The sequence below is a fragment of the Triturus cristatus genome, chromosome 8, assembly GCF_964204655.1.
Source record: "Triturus cristatus chromosome 8, aTriCri1.1, whole genome shotgun sequence".
NCBI classification, from domain to species: domain Eukaryota; kingdom Metazoa; phylum Chordata; class Amphibia; order Caudata; family Salamandridae; genus Triturus; species Triturus cristatus.
Genome location: NC_140591.1, coordinates 356595648 through 356620168, shown reverse-complemented (window position 1 = coordinate 356620168; position 24521 = coordinate 356595648). Strand labels below are relative to the sequence as shown.

Here is a 24521-nt window from a genome sequence, read left to right as displayed (position 1 = left end):
CCAGCATTGCGACTTGACCTGGACACCATGGCCAGGGAATGACAGGCGGTCCTGCTGTCTCTTACCGGGGCCCCTTCTGAGTAGTCCTCGACCACCTCAGAAAAATAAACAGCAAACATTTGGCTGTCCTTCATGTCCGTCTTCAGGAACACTCTAATGTAAGTAAGGGGCCACGCCTGTAGGGGGGTGGGAGAGACACCGGCCACTGGTACCCCTCAGCTTATCTCCCAGGAGCAGGAAGCTCCGGACACTTTTTTACCAAATGACATTTTTCTATATTTGTATAGTTATTTTCGTTGGGGATTTCTCTTTCTTTTCTGATCTCCTCTCCTGTCCCTTTGCATTCCAGCCCTGCGCGCCAGGGCTTGGCCCCCTACCAGTTCTGCTTTATGACACAATGAGGATGCCCACAAGCAGGGACACTTGGCACATATTGGCATTTCCTTTAGTTGTACACTTCAATACCGGTCCACATGCTAACACACATTAAAATACTCACTTTGAATGTAAAGGGGCTAAACAACCCAATTAAGAGAAGGGCTATCCTATCTTATCTCAAGCACTCAGGCGCACATATTTGCTTACTTCAGGAGACGCATCTCCTACCCAGGGACACCCATAATCTCCGATCCAAGTCTTTCCCACATCAATACTTCTCCTCACTCCGCACCAAAAATCCTGGAGTTGCCATCCTTATCTCACGCAACTTCAAGGGGGTGGTGGGAGCAAAAATATCTGAAATCAAGGGGCGGCTCCATGCTTTCTCCATATCCATTGACGCACACACTATCACGTTTGCCTCCATCCCAACGAGGGCCAGGAGGTGTTTCTACATAGAGCAGTGATAGGCTTAACGTTCTCTCCAGACCGGCAGCTACTGGCGAGGGGCGATATAAACAGAGTTCTATAATCAGTTAGACCGCTAAGCTCAACGGCAGGGACAAACAGGGTCCCTATCCAAGAGTGGGAGGGAATGGCTACAGGATCTGGGGCTGGTTGATGTATGGCGCTCCTTCCACCCTCACACAATGGATCATACATTCTATTCTCATGCACAGAAGACCTACTCTAGGATTGACTATTTCATCGGTTCACAATCCCTGCTTCCCTTGACACACACCTCAGACATCGAACCCCGTACGCTCTCAAACCAAGCTGCACTGACCCTGACACTAACAATACCTCCCGAAGACAGACCACCACACTCTTGGCGGTTGCGTGATACCCTCCTTCAACGCCCGCAGTAGTGCAGTGCCTAACCAAGACACTGGAGGAATTCCTGTCCTTGAATGATACCCAGGATATCCCAATCGCATCCCTATGGGGAACGTTCAAGCTGGTGGCAAGGGGGGGCAACAGGATCCATCAGGACAAAAGAGAAGAACTTTCCAAACAAATGCAGGAGCTAGAATGTATACATATGCGGACCGGGGCACCTCAAGTGTGGCGGCAACTGGAAGCAGTGCGCTCGCAGCTGGCTGGCCTTGACCTTGACATGGCAGAGTATGCTGCCCTACGACTGAAGCACTCATTCTACAAAGGGGGGGATAGGTGTGAGCGCCTGTTGGCCCATACACTGTGCACCCAGCGTCAGGCGGATACGGTCCAGAAGGTTTGCAACGCAAATGGCTCTGAGCATACTCGGGATGCAGACATCTCTCATGCGTTTCGGGATTTTTACTGAATTGTATACAGCACAACAACTGTCCAAAAAGGACTGTCTAAATTTCCTGCAGGGGATAACTCATTCCCGACTGACTCCGGATCAGGCCTCCACTCTTGATAGCCCAATTTGCATTGAGGAGGTGATCTCAGCCATTGCCCGACTCAAACACCTTAAATTTCTGGGCCCCGATGGGTTTACCGCTATTTTTTATAAAACCTTCTGTACTATCCTGGCACTGATATTAACCCGACTCTTTAATGCGATAGGGGACACTTCCGACATCCCACCCACAATGCTTCTCGCCTCAATTGTTCTCCCCAAGCCCGGCAAGGACGGTCGGTACAGCGCCTGTTACCGGCCAATATCCCTATTGAATATTGACCTAAAGCTCTTTACAGGGATTTTGGCTACTAGGTTGGGGCCACTGATGCCGGGGCTTGCGGGTTTTTGAACGACTAGGCAATGTGGCGACAACACACGGAGACTACTCCACCTCCTTGATAAGGCTCACCATCAACCAGTGGAGCGAGTGGTGTTGTCGGGCGACTCTGAAAAAGCGTTCAACAGGGTGAACTGGCCTTTTCTGGATGCCACCCTGGAGCAGTTCGGAGTGGGGAACAGCTTTCGCAAGGGGGTACTCAGTAGCTATAGCCACCCTTCAGCCACAGTCCAAGTGCACAGATATATCTCAAACCCTTTTCGAAAGCACGGGGAACAAGGCAGGGATGCCCACTTTCTCCGCTGCTATTTGCTCTGTAGATGGAGCCCTTGGCTCAGAGGGTGCGGGAGAATCCTTCAATCACCGGGGTCCAGTTTGGGGGAGAACGCCACACCATACGTTTATACGCGGACGATGTCATCGCTACACTTGAGGCGCCCCTGACCTCGATTCTGGCTTTTCTCACAGAACTGGAGACGTTTGCAGCGGCTTCGGGCTTCCGGGTCAATGTCTCTAATTGCCTTATTGTCTTGCACACCCTGCTTGGCTTCTCGCAGATGGAACAGTATTGTTTTGTTGCATTTCTGTCGTCTGTCAATAAAAAGATTTAAACCTAAAAATACATACCCAAACTTTTAAATATACCGCAGCCTGCCATCTGCGCAGTTTAGGTCCTATCTAGGGGTGACCTACATGTATTAAAAAGGGAGGTTTGAGCCTACAAAGAGGTTTATATTGCCAGGTCCAAATGGCAGTTTAAAACTGGACACAAAGGCTGCAATGGCAGGCCTGAGACATGCTTGAAGCTCTAGTTAAGTGGGTCGCACAATGAGTGCAGTGGGCCTACTCGGAACATTTAACTTATAGGCCCTGGTACCATGTAGTACCACTTTACTAGGAACTTACAATTAAATTAAATATGCCAATTGTGTGTAAGCCAAAGTTACCCTGTTTAAAGGACAGAACACAAGCACTTCAGCCTTGGTTAACAGTGGTAGAGCGCACGAAGTAAAGTGAAAAAATCTTTATTCAGCTGAAATTGGCCATAAAAGACATCCAAACGTTATAAAATAAAATATAAAATATGCTATTAAAATGCACGACATTCAAAGACATTATAAAAACTGGTGTAATGCAATACCAGCCACACAGTTTACAATAGAATATCAACTATTACCACAAGAATAAAACTATTACTAAAAATCTAGCAATAATGCAACCAACAATCATTATATTAGGAACAGTTCTTTTGTACAAATATAAAAGAGAAGTCTGCACCCCGAGATCTAACCTTCCATAGATTTCCTGCATCCCACCTGAAACAAATGTCAATGCTATTCAGTTATTGGAGATAGAATAACGTTTCCCTGCATTAACAGTGTCCTGAGGAATTTAATAAGGGTTTTAGGAAACACACAAATGTTATGTTTTTTGAAAATCTAAAACGTAACAAGTTTGGTTAGCCAGACCATCACAAGGGCAAGGCGGTGCCGCACCCCCTAGAGTGCTGCAGTCCTCCCAAAAACACAAAAGCTGCCAAACCGTTTCTGCCCAAAAAACAGAACAGGAACGACCTCTCCTAGTGTGTAAGATCTATGGCCAGGTACACTACAGGTTCAGCAGGTACAAAAACCTATAATATTCCCACACAGAGTTTTTCATTAATTCATTATACAGCCTGTGCAATTTGCAGAGCTCTAAAAAGTGATTCTTAACCATTAATTTATCATCTCTTTTAATACTTGGAAGTGGTGGTGAACAGGAGAGACAATGCCATTGCGCATACACTTTTAGAAATGTAATCAAGCCAAGGAATTGTAAGGTCCTTGTCCAAACTAAGACAATCAATGATGACGTCCCTGCACAAACTGGCATCGGGGTTAAGCCACAAACTAATGCACAGCTGCAGAGGAGCTAAGTTTGCTCTGTCTGATATGTACTGTAGGGTTAGCTCAGAAAGCATAATTAAATTTGAGCTTAGTAATTGGAGATAAAGTAGCATCTACCAAATTCGATTTTTCTTGGCTTGGAGGGAAAAAGTAATAAAATGTCCCCAGATCCCTGCACGATATAGAGAAGCGGAGACACACTGAATATTAAATATACTCAAAAGGGGGAGATGGTCCCTTTCCCTACAGCTCTTGGCAAGTTGAACACTGAGCCAGCTGCCCTACTGAGATTAAATCAATAGCTGTTAAACGGTGGTTGCCAAGAGCCCATGGAATTAAAAATGATCCCTAAATAGCTCAAGTTTCTCATGCTACTGAGCAATTGGCCCTTTTCTAAAAGCTTTGTTTTTTTTTTCTTTTTGCCTGGCCCGCAGGCCATAATGTAGAACTTCCCATAGTTTGTTACCAAATCTAAACTGCACATAAAAGAGACAAAGGGGTTTATTAGCACCCAGAGACCAATTGGAGTTTGTGACAGTAAGACCACGTCATCAGCATATAATAACACGGGCACCTGTTTATGGCCAATCTTAGGGTTATCTACTGAGGTCAAGATAAGGGAGGGGCACAGACCGTTTATGTAAATAGTGAAAAGTAATGTGGCCGAAATACACCCTTGCCGCATCCCACATACAAGGGAGAATATTTAAGACATCTCACCTGTCGGCCCAAAGCGGACCCTTGCAGCTAGATTGTCATGTAAAATATGTAAGAGATCACTAGTGCCACCTCCACCCCAAGATCCAATAACATCAGCCACAGCTTGGTTCTGTTGACACGGTCGAAGGCTGCAGAGAGGTCAGTGAAGACCAGGTACAGTGGGCAACGTTTCCTCTTAGATTCAGATTTAGGCATTGCTCCACCGTGCCCAATCCAGAACATAACCCAAATTGGAAAGAACAGAAGATGTTGCTATCTTTGGCCCATGACACAAGGCAGTTAAAAAACTACCTTGCCAATTATTTTGACCATGCTATCAATGAGGGTAACAGGGCAGTAACATTTAGGTGACATGTGATCCCCTTTTTTTAAAAATGGGCACAATGGTAGATAGAGGCCATGAGCGGGGAATATTATTGCTCAAAGAGTGATAAACGACATTGGTAATCAGGGGTGCCCACAAACGAATGTTTCGCTTAATGAGGTCCATTGGTGCCCTATCTGGTCCAGGGACTTTCCCACGTAAGCTCTGATGAATAGCAACCTCCACTTCTGGCAGTGATACTGAAAATAGGGCTGAGTAGGATAATCCATCCTGCAAAACTTCACCCAAACTCTCCTTTTCCTCCCGATGGTAGATACCACTAAAATGCGAAATCCATTCTGGCTGAAAGATGTTACAATTCAGGAGAGTGCATTCCAGTGTGTTCTTTTGCCTAATCTTCTTAAATTTATCCCAAAACGCCTTCCTGTTTTTTGCTACCACAGCGTGTTCCAGAAGCTACCAATTCCTCCTATGTAGTGCATCCTTCCTTACCTGCAAGGAGCTTTTGTAAAGCTTCTGAGCTACTCAGACCTCATCCCAGTCACTTGGGCTGGCTACAAAGGCCTTCCTTAACCTACAATTGGCCACCGAACAGTGCTCATCGAACCACCAGGGCCCCCTCAGTTTAGCCGAAAAGGTTTCGACAAAAACTGTTTGATGCCCTGGCTTAGATTTTTGTAGTGAGCTAGCATAGCGTCCGCACTTATATCTGCCAGACAATTGAGGAACAATACCGGTTGTATTTTCACTAGTTTAGCCAGAGTATCCACTGGTTCCTTTAAATGCCAGATAAGCCTGAGACCATCATTGGAGTGTTGGGTAATAGAGATAGCCTCAGTGGAGTTATTATTTCTGCTTATCGGCAAGTAGCTCATAGCTAAGGGAGCATTATGGTCCCCCTATTCTGTCTCCATAACCTCCCCTTAGAGAACTAATCCAGAAGGTTTCTCATCACAAACGTATCATTAATGATCTAGGCCCAACTATGTATGAGGCTATGGGTAGCTCGTTCCCTCTAAACATGTCAGCCAGGTCGACCAGGTCATGTGCGACTATGTGTCTTTTTACCAGCTCCTTACCTCTACTATCACATTGCCCCCCAAATGATGCCTATATAAAGACCCTCCAACCTTAGAATAAGTCACCAGTTTCGCATTAAAGTCCCCGAATAAAAAATAACACGAATGGGATGTTACACCAGCCCCCAGGGGCTGCAAAATTGAAAGGAAAATAAACAATTGAGTGAAGTGAACACGCACAGTACACAATTTATCCTGGATAAGCAGAATTAAAAAGGCTGAGCTCCCAAAGTTCAATGGTAGTCACTTTTACTTGCAAGCTCAAGTTAATGCAAATGGATGTCTGCCCTTGGCTCTGCCACAGGAGGAGGGAATGGTGAGGTCAGAATAGCAAGCAAAGCCCTTGCAGGATGACAAAGTGTCCCAGGTTCCCTGCATGGCAACAAAGTCAAACTTAGCGATGCAGATAAGCCAAACCGAGTATGCAGAGTCCTAAAACCAGCAAAAATGAATTCTGCAAAAACAGGAGGCTGGAAGTCAAAATTTTGGGGGAAAACCACGACAAGCATGTCAGATCCAATAGTCCCCAAAAGTTATATGCCCTATTTAAAGAATTTTTAGCCAAGCTTGGAGGCTCACTTGTCCTACTGATAAGCATTTTACTTTCTTTGCTAATGCTCATTCTACATATTACCGTATTGATTACTTTCTTCCAAGACTGTATGACATTCAGGGACATTTACAAGAGGTTATCGCCACCAGAACATCACTTTTTTTGAAGTTCTGGTGTCGATAACCCCTTCACCTTATTTACAAGGCGGCGTTAAGCCACCTAAGCCACCTTGTAAATAATACTCCTATTCACCCAGCACTTTGCGTGAAAGAGGCGGGCAATGTGCGTTCCGCCGCATCACTCATTGCCTTTTGACGCTGCCCCCTATTTACAAGGCTTGCGTAAATATGGGGCAGCACCAAAAATAAGATTAGGAAAAACCTGGCCTTAAACAGGCGCAACAAGGAAAAATGATTATATTATCCTCGTTTTTGCTGTTTCTATGTGTGCTGCATTCTGCAGCACACATAGAAAGAGAAAATCACCGTTAGTGATTGCTCGTGTGCAGAAAAGTACCCCTTCCTGCACATGAACAATCATTCTCGGCCACGCAGGTACCCTTGCACTATTATGCAAGGGGGGCCTGCGTTCACACTAGGCAACTAAATTTAACGTCAGCGCTAGTGAAAACGCAGGGGTCCACCGTATTATTGGAAATACGGCGCATCCCTGCGTTTTCAGAATGTCGGAGTGCGGTGTAACACCGTGCTCTGCCATTCTGTTATAAATATGCCCCTCAATTTCCAGTCCTAAAATACAGCTCATAACTGTTTCAGAGCATGCCTTAATATCCTTTTCTTTAACTCTTGATGATATTCCCAAACATATGCCTAGATGGAGAATAATCCAGATGTTATGATATCTGATGCAAATTGTAACAAATTATTGTCAGCTATCTCTGAATACTTACATAATAATCAGTCAGATGGCACTTCAAAAATTATTCATTGGGATGCTTTTAATACATATATTAGAGGAGTTTCTATCTTCATCATGGCACATAAGAATAAACTATTCAACTTGAACCTCATACTTTAGAACAGCACCTTCAAGTCAAAACTTAATTATATAATGTAAGATATAAATATATTACTCTACAGAGCAGGGTTTTTTTTTCTTTGCAAAAAATAAATCAGTTTCTAATTTTATGCACACAAATCTGGCCATACTTTTGCTAATAACCCATGAATCAAAAAAGATAAAAACCAGATACAGAAGTCCAAATTGTCATTTACTTCTCTCTGCTATTGAAATAGCTGCTCATTTCCAGAAATGTTACTCAGACCTTTATAGTAAACCTCAAGATGCTCAAGACATTACACTAGATCCATTTTTATATAACTGTAACTTACTGCGCTTATCAAATCCTGACAGTAGTACACTTGATGCTCCTTTCACCACAAAAGAGGTTTGAAATGCCATTACATCTTATATGCTAAAATATCCCCAGGTCCCGATGGTATTCCACCAGAAATGTATAACACTTTTATGATCCAAGTTTGCCCGCTCCTATTATTACTCTTTCAGCAATTTGTGAATAATGCCTCTGTAAAGGGTTCCTTTAAAGAAATAATACTTATTGATCTTCCCAAACCAGGTAGAAATCCAACATTAGTCCTTAATTATTGGCCGATCCCATTCATTAATCAAGATTGCAAAATTTATGCTAGAATTCTAGCCACTAGACTTTCTCCAATTCTGAACCATAATGTTAATTCTTATCAGTCCGGTTTCCTTAAAGGTAAATTATCTTCATTCAATACTAGACTAATATGCCATACTATCATCTCTAAAAACGTATATGTCCCATAGGTTTATTAACGTTGCATGCTGAAAAAGCTTTCAATAACATTGGGAATGTTTATTTCGAATTATGAAAAAATTCTGTTTTGATGCTACATTAATCAAAATGATTAAAGCCCTGTATTGTTCAACCGCAGTGACTAAATTTGTATATGGAATTAATTCTCCCCCCTTTCAATTATTTGGAGGTACTAGACAGGGATGCCCTTTATCCCCCTTACTTTTTATATTAGCTATTGAGCCATAATTGTCTCTTATTTGTACTTCTGTGGATAATGCAGGCATTATTATCAATAATACAGTTGTCAAAGTTTTTGCTTATGCAGGTGATGTTCTGTTATATATCAATGATTCTCTGCATACTATTGCGGTGATATTAGATGTTATAGAAGGTTATGCATTAGTCTCTTGATACACTTTAAATCTCAGTAAAATTTAATGTTTTCCTTTAAACATGTTTCGTGCTGCGGATATGTTACACAACTCTTGCATTATTTGGAATACTGCTGGTCTTAAAAATACAGTTGATTTAAATTCCAAAAAGCTATTAACAAAATTTATGAAAAAAATAGACAAATGGTCTTCCCTTGATCTAAAAATCATTTACAAACCTCAAAATTAGAAGAGGGTTTAGGTATTCCCGATTTTAGGAAACATCGTTTTCCTTCTTAACTGAATAAAGTTTTTTATTGGTTTTCTAATCTGGACCCCCCCACCTCACACCCTCGTTTTGATCAAGAAAAATATTGTGGTGCCATTTCCCTTACAGGCAATCCTGACTATTGATCTAAAAACAACACCGTTTTAGTCTCCTGTTAGTACTACAAAAAAGAACTGTAGATGAAATATTTAGTAATAGAATTATATTCTTTAAGAAGGTATCTTTATGGAATAATCTGATAATTAAGTTAAATACCTCAATCGTTTGTAGGGAAAAATTGATCCATGCTGGGATATTTTACATATCAGCTATCTGTCACAGTAAAATATTTGTATCTTTTTTCTGATTGACATACTAGATTTCATATTCCCTCTATTGCTTATCACAGATAAGTTATACCGTGTAATGTTATTCTAATGGTTTTAATAGTTCTATTGCAGATCCAAAATATTTGGGTATAGAATTTTTCATTGTTATGCATAGACTATCTAGATATATTGCTTCTTAAACATAAAAAAATGTTTTTTGCAAACTCTCCCAATTTATTTTAAAAAAAAGGGAATTTTGGAATCCAATCTTAGATAATAACTATTCTTTGTAAATGTAGAAGACTCATGATGATTTTTGATTTTGGGACTACTATTTGATGTATTAAATAAAATACAATTGTATTAGAAAATATTATATAGGTAGCCACATCCCTGTTTTTATAATTTTAGGTTTAATGATTTCTAGTTCATATACAATGTTAGGATAAATATACATTCAATCCACTATTGTTGTAGATATATTTTTAAATGGATGAATTCCAAGCTGTTATCTTTTCTTGTTACTGTATTATAAAACTCAATAAAATATTTTGAACAGAATTCTGAATAACTCCCTTCACCAATCTGGGACAGCTCATAAAATACCACCTCCTCCAGCATGCCTCATATCATATGTCTGTCTTCAAGACAAAGATCTTGTTTCTGTGAGTGTCTGGTTTCTCTCTAAAGATCTGATACTGATTGAACACAGATTCTACCAGATGTGCTGTACCCAAAAAGAGAGTTCTTATCAGTATGACAAGAAGGGCCTCAGGGTATATGGTGATGTGCTGAGGTCTGAGTTGACTTCAGATAAATCTACCAGAGACTGCCACGGTGTAGGTGTGTTGCCCAATTCTTCATTATAATATGTTTACACTCTTGCATGCAGAAGTTGTCTTGAGGCATTCCCGAACATTCGGCTGAGACTTTCCGGCTTTCAGAGGGTGAGTAGTTTAGCCCCCCCTTTAATGCTGCAACTCCCATAGGCACCTGCAATCTCTCTCACACACGCCTGCAATTACCTTTCAGTCTGTCAATCCCCCCCCTCCACCTGTCCTGAGGAAGACCCGCCGTGACCACTAACTGGGGCACCAGCAGGGTTGAAACGTCGACGCTAACGCTAGGCCCAGTAATACCAGGATTCCATACAACGCAAGATAGGAATCTGTGGAGTGCAATTATCTTCTGGCCTACAATCCACTTGTATATAGACAACCATGATCTCACTGTATATTCCATACGCCACTTGAGCACTTTGCACTATTGTCACTTTTATTCACTTTGCATTCCTGTAAATAATTTGCCTTGACAGTCTACCTGTTTATTGTGAATAGCAATGAATGATTTAATTCTGACATAAATAATATTAACAAGCCATTCATCTCAGTCCTTATTCATTAAGTGTCAAGTAATACAGCTTAGTTCTTATTGATTAAGTGTTGAGTATTTGATCATATGTTGCGTGTTCCAGAGATTGCTTTTTGTATTGCATTTTGAGCATCCTCAACTCACGTTCGTTCTACCCGACAGAACCATTTCTTGTTTAATTGAAAATTACCCAGGTTCTGAGGGACACAGGGTTACCCCTTTATACTTAATCATTCTGGTCTTTACTTCACCTGAAGATTATTTTTCTCCGGCTTTAGGCAGGTACTGCTGCCGTAGGAATATGGAAAACAAATCACCGAGCCTGATGAATAAGACTTCTTGTTCCCAAGAGAAAAAGTTCCCCTGACATCTACAGGTGTTCACACATGATGAGTCTTCCTACAGATTACAACACAGAAGTCCATTAATTTATAGACTGTAATTCACAGATAGTGTGCCATTCAGAGGATTAGGATTTAAGTATTAGATTTAAATATAAAAAAATATAAATATGTGAATTATGGGGGGCGTGGCTTAGCAAGCCATCATGGCGGACATGTGCTAAGTGAGCTCCGTCCAGCCTCAACTATCATCCTGCATTATCCTGCTTCTCCGGTCTATCTTTACATCTAGATGATACCCCGGGAGTGGCGCGAACCGAAGCTGCGCCTTCCAGCCAAGTCCCGACTCGTGACGTGGCCTTGAGCGGCTGAGCGGCGTCGGCCTGAGGCAGGGCCTGTGGCCGGTGGGGCCTCACGGCCGGGTGCGGAGGCCGGGACATCGATTTGGGTGGCGCCTGGGGTCCCCGACGGAAGGCGGCGCCGCAGCTATAGAGCCTACACGCTGCACGGGTGGCGCAGAGATTTCAATCGGAGGGTGCTTCCGACGATGGGCATCTGCTTCCGGGGGTCGGCTGCCTCCCTGATTCTCCTGCTTCCACGAGGTGAGCCCCATCAATCGGCGGCCATATCGGGCCATGAGGGGGGGACGTAGGACATACAAACGGCCGGACTGGAGGGCCGATAGTCGATACTTGGGTCCCGTGGCAGTGCCAGCGACCTCCCTGGACTCCAGTGTGTGCTCCCTTCCCCACCCAGCTGTGCAGAACATTCGCACCAGTGGCATATCGAGCCGCACAAGCGACCTCGGGGTTCTTGGGGGTTGGGGCCCTTTGGCTGCTGATATTTCCATTGACATCCGGACGCCCCCTCCTTTCCTTCCCCTGCACGAGGCATACCGGGTGATCTGCGGCTATATCGGACTGCGAGGAGTGCCGCCTGGGGGTGCTGCCGGGCTGCAGGGCTGGTGAACGTGGTCCGGATTCCGGGCGGAGCGGTGGGGATGGTCGCCTCGGCGTCCTGATGCCTAGCGAGAGACCCTCATTGTGCCCCCTCCCTCCTGCTGCACGGAGCGCCCGCATCGGTGGCTGTCAAGTCACGCGAGCGTCTCTAAGGGCTCCTGGTGTTGGACCTGTGCCGGGACATTATCTGTGGCACCTGTGGATCTTTGTTGCCCAACAGGGGGCCCTCTGCTCCCCTTCTCACCGGTGGTGCTGCCTCCTTGCGTCGGCTGCCTGTCGGGCTGCGTGAGCTCGCATCAGAGCTACAGGTTGCTCCATTGGGCCGCTGCAGTGCCGTGGACCTGTTGTGTGAGGGTCCCTGAGGAGGTAGAGTGGGGCCGGTGGGGGCACTCCCCTGGTTCCTGACTTAGAGACAGCAGCAAGTGGGGTGCCCTGGGCTGAAGAGTGGACCGGTAGTCTGGCGGGTCGGCGCTTGTGGCCCCAGTTGACTTGGGTTCCCTGGCCCCCTCATATCCTCCTTGTTAACGGTCTTGTGATCGGCGGCCAGGTCGGGCCGCTCGGTCCGCGCTCTCATATTCTTGCTGCCTCCGACCAGACCCGACAGTTCTCCGATGCCGGCATTGGAGTGGGTCGCTGGCGCAAGGGAGCACACATCTTCTTGCCTCCCAGCCCGTGGTCCGGGGCCCCATATATCCTGACGGCGCTGCACAAAACACAGGTGTTACGTTGTCCAGGGTGTGGGGAGTCTTGCAGTCCGCTATGACGAGAGATAGGCCAGGTGGAGGTTCGGCCAAGCAAAGCACGATTGAGAAATTCACGAGCCCTGGGGCCTCTGCGGCGGCATCAGGGGTGATGCATGGACTTGTACCTGACAATGCTGCTCTCATGGCTGCCATCACCCAGCCCAGCGACATCCTAGATGCTAAAATTGGGGCAGTTGGTTGCGACGTCCTGTTGTTGCGACAGGATCTACGCAATGCAGTTGCAAGCATCACAGTGACTGAAACGAGAATTTCTGGGGTGGAAGGTGTGGTCGCCACCCTGCAGAAGCGGGTGACCTCTCTGGACACCACCCAATGTGGACTGGCATCGCGAGTGAAAGACACCGAAGGGAGGGCTCGGCGCAACAATCTTCGCTTTGTTGGATTCCCGGAGGGGTGCGAGGATAGGGACATGGAGCGATTCCTTACTCAGTGGCTGGAGAGCTGGCTCCCCCTAGAGTCATTGTCCAAATGTTTCATGCTGGAGCGCGCCCATAGAGCCTTAATGCAGAAGCCCCTACCTGGAGCCCGCATGAGGCCTATCATTGCAAAACTACTCAATTATCATGATCGGGACGCTATCCTGAAACAGGCTAGGGCCAAAGAACCGCTATTATTTGACAACGCCCACATCCTGATATTTCCTGACTAAACAAAATTGGTCCAGCAGCGGAGGCAGTCCTTCATGGCGGCCATGGCCCGCCTCCGGGAGCTCAATCTTCCCTATACTCTGTTGTATCCGGCCAGGCTGTGGGTGGTGTATTTGTCCCGTACTCATTTCTTTCATTCGCCGGAGGAGGTCTTCCAATGGATAGATGAGACAGTGCGACTTCGTCCTCACATGCCACCCAGGAGGGAGTCTGACTCTTCCTCAAGCGGGTGGCTCGGAAGCAGCCCAAATTGAAGGTGAAGTGGAGCAGACGCTCCAGGTCCAGACAGCGATCCCAGTCATTTGGTGCCTCCTCTCAGACTGGGTCAGCCTCGCGACAGCACACGTCGGCGGACTAGCTGATGGATGGGACTATGGTTTCAGGGGTCTTTGATATGTTTGCTTCGACCGGAGAAGAACAAAAGAGGGCCGGTATCTCTGTTGGACCTTAGCGGACAGAGAGAGTGCCAGCTGACAATGGGCTGTAAGTTGGGGATCCATTGGCAGGTGAGGGGTGGGACCTCCTGTTGGGGTCAGCCAGCCACGCCCGCCGCGACAGGTACTTCACTGTTATTGAGGTATAGGGTGGGGGGAATTGTTGGGCTGTGTTGGGGGATTTTTGCTCTTTGATCGCACTGTCCTACACTACTTCAGAGCCCTCTTGCACTTATTGTATGATGCCATTTGTGTCATTGGTTTATATTGAGCCCTCCAATGGTAGCCCTGTTAGGTAGCTAACGAGATCTCCCTTGGACCCTTCGGATAATCAGCTGGAACGTCAGAGGGCGCTAGATAAGATTAAACGTGGGGCTATACTTAAGCAGGCAAAACAACATTCTTATGCTGCAAGAAACACATCTCATGGTATTCCATTCAGGGTTTGTGAGGGCGTATCGGGGGGTCGCTATTTTGATCCATCGCCGGGTTCCTTATACACATGTTAAGACATGGGGGATGCTCAGGGCTGGTATTTGTTTCTACAGGGTACAGTGGGCGAAGAAACTACGGTACTAGGGAGTGTATACGCCCCCCGCCTTTGTCCTAGGGTTTGGTGGAGAGACTTATGACCTTGTGGGCGGGTATACCAGATGGCCTGGCAGTTGTGGGTGGGGACTGGAACGATGTGCTGAATGTGGCTAGGGACCGATGGAGGCCTGCGGGGGTTCAATAGATGTCCGGCACCCTACCAAACTGCACGCCCTAGTGATGGGCCTTAATTGGGTTGACCCTTGGCGTAGATTGCACGGTACAGCACAGGGATACACAAACTTTTCGATGGTACACGACTCATACTCCAGCCTCGACTACTTATTTGTCCCCTCGGTGGCCGAAAGCAGGGTGGTGGCAGCTGATATCCTTCAACGAGGGCTCTCGGACCACTCGCCAGTGGCCCTAACTCTACGGGCGAGTAGGGCGCACCAGCCTTTTCGGGGGTGCCTGTCGGTCTGGAACCTACAGAAGGAGGACTACAGGGAACATATGGAAGGTGCTATTGATCAATATTTGCCATTCAACGTAGGTTCGGTGGAGGAGTCTGAATCTATATGGGAGGCAATGAAGCCCACAATCCATGGGGTAGACATTTCCTTCTGTGCTGCGGCCCGCAGAGCGCACAGGGAGTCCCTCATACAAGCAGAGGCTGAAATTCTTGGGCTGCAGGCACGCAGTAGGGACGGCGGGAGTAGGCAGGTCCGTTGCCAACTGCTGCTGGCACAACAGGGTTATTCGCATCTCCTGTTAAATAAGGCCCGCCAGGCGTGGGTGGTGACCCGTAGCAGGATCTACCAGTGGGGAGATAAATCTAGCAAGCTGCTGCATAGACTGTGCCAGGATACACTCTACCCCCAGGCCCTCCCTGGCATTGTGGGCCCAGACGGGACACCCATTTCGGACTCCTCTGCTATTGCCAAAAGCTTTGCGACATATTATGCAGACCTCTATGCCTCCAAAGAATGTTTACCTGCGGATGTGATAGGCCGCTTCTTAGATGACCTCCCACCTAATGCACTCTTGGACGAAGTAAGTGCGGAGTTAGATCGCCCACTCACAAATTGGGTGCCGCACTTGGTGACATGCACCCCGGAAAGGCCCCGGGGCCGAATGGCTTTCCATGCAAATTCTTTAATCAATATTTCTTGCAGCTAGGACCCCACTATCGTAGGGTGGTAGAAGAGGCCAGAGAGTGGGGTTGTCTGCCTAGAGATTGGAGACATGCGGAAGTGGTGGTTTTCCACAAGCCTGGTAGACCTCCCGATCAACTCGCGTCGTACCGCCCTATCTCTCTCCTGAACGTTGAGGCAAAGATTTTGGCTAAGGCGTTGGCCAACCGTCTTCGCCCACATATTACCTCTCTAGTCCATCCTGATCAGGCCGGGTTTATGCCCCAACGGGCGAACCGTCATAATAGTCGTTGGGCGCATGTTGCCGTTGCAACCGTCCATGGGTTGGGGGAACGAGCAGCGCTCTTGCTGGCAGATATGGACATTGCATTTAATTCTCTAAGCTGGATGTACCAATTCTCTATTCTGCACAGTTGCGCGGCCCCCTGCCGTCTGCCACGAGGATTATCTTTCAAATCTGGCGGCAGGCGCTACGGAGGATCGGTTGGTGGAATAGGTTGACCCAGGAGACCCCTCTTTGGCACAATGGGCGCCTGCCATAGCTGGCTGCTCTGCCTGGATTTCGTGACTGGGACAATATCGGTATCTCTACCCTGTGTGATGTCATGCGGGGGCCTGTCCTGAAATCCTTTCAAGATATACAAAAAGACTTCCATATGCCTAAAACCCAATTTTTTAAATACCTGCAGTTCCGGCACGCCATCTCCCCTAGCTTAGAGGGCCTAGAGACACTGGCTGAGTTCAGCCCGGTGGAGGCGAAGGTGTTCATGGGAGATCTCCAAGATCAAAAAATCTCCAAAATCTACCAGTCCCTAGTTACACATAGCTACCCCACGATGCAACATCTTAGGGAGGCCTGGGAGGGTAATGTGGGTCCGATGGAAGAGGAGGACTGGACGGAGGCCCTGAGGCCTGGAGGCCATGAGCCTACGCCTTATCCAGTTCAAGTACCTTCATTAGGAAAACAATGTTCCCACTCACAAATTGGGTGCCGCACTTGGTGACATGCACCCCGGAAAGGCCCCGGGGCCGAATGGCTTTCCATGTCAATTCTTTAATCAATATTTCTTGCAGCTAGGACCCCACTATCGTAGGGTGGTAGAAGAGGCCAGAGAGTGGGGTTGTCTGCCTAGAGATTGGAGACATGCGGAAGTGGTGGTTTTCCACAAGCCTGGTAGACCTCCCGATCAACTCGCGTCGTACCGCCCTATCTCTCTCCTGAACGTTGAGGCAAAGATTTTGGCTAAGGCGTTGGCCAACCGTCTTCGCCCACATATTACCTCTCTAGTCCATCCTGATCAGGCCGGGTTTATGCCCCAACGGGCGAACCGTCATAATAGTCGTTGGGCGCATGTTGCCGTTGCAACCGTCCATGGGTTGGGGGAACGAGCAGCGCTCTTGCTGGCAGATATGGACATTGCATTTAATTCTCTAAGCTGGGTGTACCAATTCTCTATTCTGCACAGTTGCGCGGCCCCCTGCCGTCTGCCACGAGGATTATCTTTCAAATCTGGCGGCAGGCGCTACGGAGGATGGGTTGGTGGAATAGGTTGACCCAGGAGACCCCTCTTTGGCACAATGGGCGCCTGCCATAGCTGGCTGCTCTGCCTGGATTTCGTGACTGGGACAATATCGGTATCTCTACCCTGGGTGATGTCATGCAGGGGCCTGTCCTGAAATCCTTTCAAGATATACAAAAAGACTTCCATATGCCTAAAACCCAATTTTTAAATACCTGCAGTTCCGGCACGCCATCTCCCCTAGCTTAGAGGGCCTAGAGACACTGGCTGAGTTCAGCCCGGTGGAGGCGAAGGTGTTCATGGGAGATCTCCAAGATCAAAAAATCTCCAAAATCTACCAGTCCCTAGTTACACATAGCTCCCCCACGATGCAACATCTTAGGGAGGCCTGGGAGGGTAATGTGGGTCCGATGGAAGAGGAGGACTGGACGGAGGCCCAGAGGCCTGGAGGCCATGAGCCTACGCCTTATCCAGTTCAAGTACCTTCATTAGGAAAACAATGTTCCATCTAATTTTTTTCCTCTGTGTGCGGCAGTATAAGGTCTCTGTGCGCTGCAACTAAGGCTATGTGCGCCGGGAACCAGACTGAGCATGTGGGTGCAGCGCCAAATATCACTCCAAACTTCTGCTTAAAAATTGCAAAGAGAGTGCATTTCCACATATGTAGCGCCACATAAAGTGTCTTAAGGCAGGTTTTCAATTTAGATATACACGCAATGACATGAATTGGTTACACAGACAAGTACACTTTGGGTTTAGAAAAGTACAGGACTCCAATGGTGGTACCGTAATACGATTTTACTAAAGATCCTCAACTCGAGCACTGTTCATAGGGTGGGTAATGTTAGGAGCCTGTGGTAAATAATTTAATTACCGGTACTTAATTTGATGCGGAAAATCTATAATAATAGCTCAGTAAAATAAGAGGCAGAATCCGTGGTATTAGAGGTTCGGAACGGGCTTTATTCCAAAATCAATTCGAATTGAGGACTCCATATTCCATCACCACGAAGGTTCAGGAAGTGAAGGACCATACTTTATTGACAAGTAATCATTTTTATACAATAGGCATTACAGTGAAACAGATGCAGGAGGCGTAACAGTTGATAACAAAGATAAGAACATACATGCGTAACTAAAGTGGGTGTAACTGGGCGTAACTTAAAGAACGTCATCAGGTATGATGTCACAATAGGGTGGTTCCATGAAAGAATTTCGCAATGTCAGCAGAAATACTTGGCAGAGATGCGCGCGCAGCAGCATTACGTGTGATTGACGTGCAACTAGGGGGTGAAGGGGACTTGACATTTAGCTCTACATGTGGAGACAGAAGTCTGGGGTTATGTCAACCTAATCCCAAATCATATCTAACATCCTATGTTTAAAGAACTATCAGGCACATGCATCAAAAAGAGAGTTTGCGAGTCCTTATTTGCGAATTTTAAGGAATCGCAAATAAAGACTCGCAAAACACGATGCAACAAAAACATTGCGAGAATATTGCGAATCGCTAAAAATCGCTAAATAAATTGCGATTTCGGCATTTGCGAACTCGCTATTAGCGATTTCGCAATTAGCGAAATCGCTAATACCGAAGTCGCTTTTTGATGCATCCTGATGACATCACAACCAGGAAGTGAGCAGCACCAGCCTCATTTCCAGTGCACAGTGTCAGGGAGAGGAGGGAGCTGGCTCTGGGAGCAGAACAGGAGTGTGACAGAGACAGAAGAAAAACTTGTGATATCAAATGGAAGCCTCACAAACAGCAGAGGAGAGCCAAACAGGCAGGAAACGCAAAATTAAATTTGCAGAAAAAGAAATTGACACCCTCATTGAGGGAGTAGTCCACAGCCATGACAAGCTGTTTGGAAAGGCATCATTGAAAGTGGCAGAGCAGGAGAAAAGGAAAATCTGGCTCCGGATCCAAAACAGGGTCAATGCCATTGGGGTGACACACCGCACCATTGAAGAACTCAAAAAACGATGGTACGACTTGCGCAGTCGGGCTAAGGTGCGCATAGCTGACCGCCTGAAGGAGGCAAAGAAGACAGGAGGGGGAACACCAACAGACACTGGGAACACTCCCATGGAGGACTTGATTGAATCCACCATCCAGCCAGAAGCTGTTGTTGGTGTGACCCAGCTGGACACGTCCGGAGCAGCAAACACATCTGAAGGTAAGATGAATGTATGTTTTCTTAGTGTTACAAAATGTAAAGGTAGAACTCGACCACAGCACAGCCCAAGTGCAGACCCTGAACATCCAGTACACAATGCATTCAGTAGGTGAGGGGCATTATGGGAGATGTAGTCAGGTCAAGCAGTTAAAATGTCAAATCTCAGAGTAACAACCCAAAAAAGCTTAATAGAGTATAAAATCATTTACAAAGGCAGAAATTTATTACTGTGCAATTAATATCACAGACATGAAATAATACAGTGTTGCACTGTTTCACCTCACAGATGCACAACGTGTAGAAGATGTGGATAGCGATTCCCCAGACATGCAGGACACCAGCGCAGGTGAACAGATGGACACACCTGTGGTGCAAATAAATCCCTCACGTCCAACAAAGTCACGCAGGGCTACTGTTCCATCCCTAGTCACCATGGAGTGTGAAGATGATGAGGCTGATGCAACACCAGGTGGCAGCCATGGCCAGACAACTTCCATCACACAAACACAACCACAGGTCCCCAGAACTAATCACAGAGCCCGGCGTAGGAGAGGAAGAGCACTCAGGACACAGCAGGAGGAGCAACCAAGTGATGTCTGGGGTGGTCTTGAGGGACAGATGCTCCGTATGCAGCGCCTGCAGACAAAAAACACACGATTAGTACAATTGCAAGTTGGCAAGATGGCTAGCAACATAGCAGTACTGTCAGAAAGTGTGCAGCAACTGAGCAAGGTGATGCATGAGGGAAATGTATCCCAGAAGAGACAGCATCGTCAACTAATGCTGCAATTGAAAATGTTTGCTAAATCAAACAATAGATTGGCCACGACAACTGCACTGCTGGCACGTAGGTCTGTGACCATGCAAACTGAAATGTGCCATTGGAGCGGCGATGTGGCTAAAGCACTGGACCAGGTCACCAATGCAGTTGATTTGCTAAATGCTTCCACAATTGCGGCCAACAATTCCACGCCCGAAGAGGGTAGTGAGGGTGGCTCAAGCCTAAGTAGTGTGGCAGTTCCAGTCCGCACTGCAGGAAGACGCAACACACGCAGCAGTACCCCCGCCGCTTCCAACATAACGGATGACAATGCTGGGTCTGACAGGCGTCTGGGTGTTCGTGGGAAAAAGCGCTAGACTGGCATGTACAAGTGCATTCCACTATGGTGACGTAACCATTTATTTGGATTTGACTTTTCACAGAGTGACAAGTGAATTGACATTTGCAAACCACTTATGTCCATTGCACTGGTCAGATTACAAGTGTGCTTGAACACTCATGGCAATTTTATTTAATTAAAGAATACTCTGATAGCAATAGTCAGTTTCTGTGTCATCATTACTCACCTCAGAAATAATTTTGTGTGAGGTCAAATCTTCTCCTACGCCCTTCTGCTGCGCCTGCCCCTTGTGCTGCATGGTGTTGTGGCACTTGCTGGTTCCCATCCTCCGAATCGCTGTCAGACACCTCGATGTCCATTCCTCCCCTTGTCGCTATGTTGTGCAGCATGGCACATGCCGCTACTATCTTGCAGCATTGTTCAGGGTTGTACTTCAGTGCTCCACCGGTCTTATGTAGACATCTGAATCGGCTCTTCAACAGCCCAAATGTGCGCTCTATGATGTTCCTTGTCGAAATATGTGCTGCATTGTACCTCTGTTGATTGGCAGTTGTGGGATTGAGGTAAGGCGTCATTAGGTAATTACGCAAGGCGTATGCGCTGTCACCTACATGTAATGGAGCAAAGAGTCAGTGGCAGCTTCACATTGACATACGTACAATGACAGTGATAAACTATAACACATATTTACCAAGCAGATGTCCCTCTCCAAATTCTCCCCTGACAAGACGGGTGTGTATGCCACTTTGCCTGAAGATATAAGAGTCATGTGCACTCCCTGGAAATTGCGCAACAATGTCAGTGATAATGTTTTTGGCATTGCAAACAACCTGAATATTGAGGGAATGGTAAGATTTCCTATTTCTATATATATATTCCTGTGTTGCAGGGGGACATATTGCAACGTGCGTGCAATCAATACAACCCAAAACATGTGGGAAACGAGCTATCTGGTAGAACTCCTGTTTGGTTTTTGCAAGGTCAAGCGCGGTGGTAGGGAACTTGATATGAGACCCGATCACGGCCATCATGGCATCAAGGAATGCTTTCAATATTCTTGAAAGTGCGCTTTGTGACACACCTCCCGCAACAGCAATGACCCCCTGAAAACTGCCTGACGCCAGAAGGTGTAGGCAACATAGGACCTGCACATGCGTTGGGATGGCATTGGTCCTACGTGTCTGTCGTTGCATTATGGGGTCCAATTCATTGATTAGGTCATGGATCATTGCTGCATTGAGCCTATACTTGTCGTATATCTCATCCTCTTGCTGGCCTAGCAAAGTTATGCGGACTCTGAAGATGCGCTCATTCATTCGCCTCCGTCTCTGTGCGGCAGCCTGCAGCCTCATCCTCCTCGCCATCAGGTAAATCCCTGCCATTGTGAACAGTGCTGGCTCATTCTGGGTGTGTTTAAATGGGTTTCAGTTGGTTTTCACCTGTCTGTGATTTGCACTCATGATTACCACCTGGTTGTGATCCTTCTTATTTAGCGATCGCTAATTTGCGATTTTCATGGAAATCGCTATTTGCGATTTGTCATGCATACATTTTGCGATTCGTTGTTTGCGATTCGGTAATTGGGACACGCTAATACCGATTCGCTATTTGATTCGCAGAATGTTTTGCGATTCCTTATATTTGCGAAAAAATGGATTTTCGCAAATATACAGTTGATGCATTTCAACACTGACTTTTGCGATCGCAAACGGCCTATTTTTGCGATTCGCACCCTTTGCGATCGCAAAAAGGTTTGATGCATGTGCCTGTATGTTATCCAAAAGGAAAGGTCTTTCGAACAAAATCTATTCTATACTGACTGTGAGTGCGTGTACAAGCGTCTAATTGTCTACACTAGATGCGAGGGCAGAAATCTTCCATAGTAACAGGGCTAAGAATTACTTGCATAAAGACAGAGAAGCCGGGCCCTTTGCTCGGTAGCTGGAAGAATGTTTACTTAAACTACTAGACAGGAATGCATTGGATAGGGAGCGGAGCAGATAATCTCGAAGGTGAAATACAGTTTTTGGCAGGCAACAGGCTGGAGTCAGGCACCGTTAGCCGCGCAGGGAATAGGACAAAGTTCATGGATACAGATGCGAGCTCAGACTGGAGCTTTCAGAGGCAGAAGGCAAGAAAAGGCTTAATGGCAGAATCAGGGCCTACTCGCCTGGACTGTAAAATGGCATAAATGAACCATATAAAGCCGGTGGCCTTTCATACTTAGGAATAGAATATCCGGCCCATTCATGGCGGATCTGAAAGAGGACATGTTGACGGTGGACGCACATGTGTTTGCGTCTTCATAACTGGAACTGGAGGAAACATACATGTACTTGTGATTTATACATGAAACCGTTGGGGTCCAAGATAGGGGACATAACTGATCATAAAAATCCATATTTCCACATTCCCTCCTTGTCCCCTACTTGCCCTTAAGAGATATCAATCTTCATCAATCCGTTGATCTGTTCATATAACATCATTTGTTCTTCTTTCTTCTTCCGGGATCTCGAAAAACTTGGATGTGGGATACACGAGGTGGCACACAGACCACAAATCGCTGGCCCACATTGTAGACATAAGCAGCAACTGAATAGTATGAGAAAGCCAATACCTAGGAAGGATAGGACCCTCCATCCAAAGGTAGATAATACACTCCAAAACCAACCGGACCAAGTCCAGGTGCCTGGATTCTGGTGTATCTGGCTTACAATCTTATGAAGGCGAGTTATGGCTTTATATACAGATGGCGAATTTTCTGGTATGAAAATGCAACAACTTGATCCGATGACCCTACAAGCTCCGCCCCTATCGGCCAGAATGACATCAAGGACAAGACGATTTTGAAGCACAACAATCCGCATAGCAGACTGCTCTTCTGTTAAATTGCCTAAGGCGGAAATAGTTTCGTTCACTACTGCTTCAAGGGTTCTGGTTAATCTACGTATCAGTTTACTATTGGTAACTGTACCTATATAGGGAAAGAGACCTTTATTGAAATCTGTGTATTTTTCCCATGCTGTCTCAGTGTAATCGACTATTGGGAGATCTCTCCGTTCTCTATTGTGTACTAAATGAGTATTTCTATGATAATCAGGAGGAGCTAGGAAAACAGGTGGCAAAAGAAATCCGATGTAACAGGTACCATCCCAATCTAGAGGCAAACGTATATATGCAGTCTGACCACATATGAAGTAGGAATGGCGAGAAGCTCTAAATGTAGACTTGCCTTGATCACTGAATTCTATTACAGTGGTGCATCTACTATGGCCCATATGTATGGAACCATTCTTTCTTACACATAATTCACCTTTAACTGGAAATACTGACATAGCGGGCAAAATTGGTGCAGCTTCGGATTCAACATTCAGGATCATGAGATTGAGCGTGAAATTCCCTAATCCATATACTTCATTTTCTAGATCAGTTCCTGTTCTTTTGGGAAGTCCCTTCTTGTCAGGGTAGCAGACTTTGAGTAAAACTAAGTTCAGGTTTCCCCATACCCAGTTGTCTTTATCAACTGCAGAATTCGAATCTAGGGAATTAATTAGACTAAACCATGCTCCACAGGAGCCATTGTGTGTGAACGGGTATGGAAAGAGAGGCAGAATTCCCTTATAGTTCTGATAGGGAGGGAGTCGGCCACATATCCAACAATTTGTAGCATTGCTAACCTGATGGGAATGATGTAACATACTAATAAAAGTGTTATTGCGCAGCGCAAATCTATAGGACAACTCATGCGGGGGTAATTCACTAAAAGAATGTTCAGCAGTAACATTGTAAACATGTTTAGAAATAGGATAATATATGTGCAACAATATACTTGCAGCTATTATTAAAAGACTTAAGAAAAACAAAATTAATAACGTCACTGTGCAATGACTACGCAGTGATTTACAGTACGCATGTTGTTTCAACTGCATTTTTCGGTTTCTTTCTCTATTCAGGTCTAGAGGATACATGTCAGAGACAAATTCGACCGATTCACCTTGGAGAGGACTTAAACAATCAAATTCCCTGACTTGTTAGACCTTAGTTTTAGTTTATATTGTT

General features: G+C 46.1%; 1 long non-coding RNA gene across 1 annotated transcript; it reads right to left on the bottom strand.

Annotated features, from left to right (window-relative positions):
• Positions 1-19542: 19542 nt before the first annotated feature.
• LOC146802123 (uncharacterized) lies at positions 19543-21334 on the bottom strand. Its single transcript, XR_014967362.1, has 2 exons — positions 20689-21334; positions 19543-19977 (listed from the first exon to the last, which is right to left on the bottom strand). It is a non-coding gene; the product is annotated as an uncharacterized LOC146802123 (long non-coding RNA).
• Between the last annotated feature and the right edge of the window lie 3187 nt (positions 21335-24521).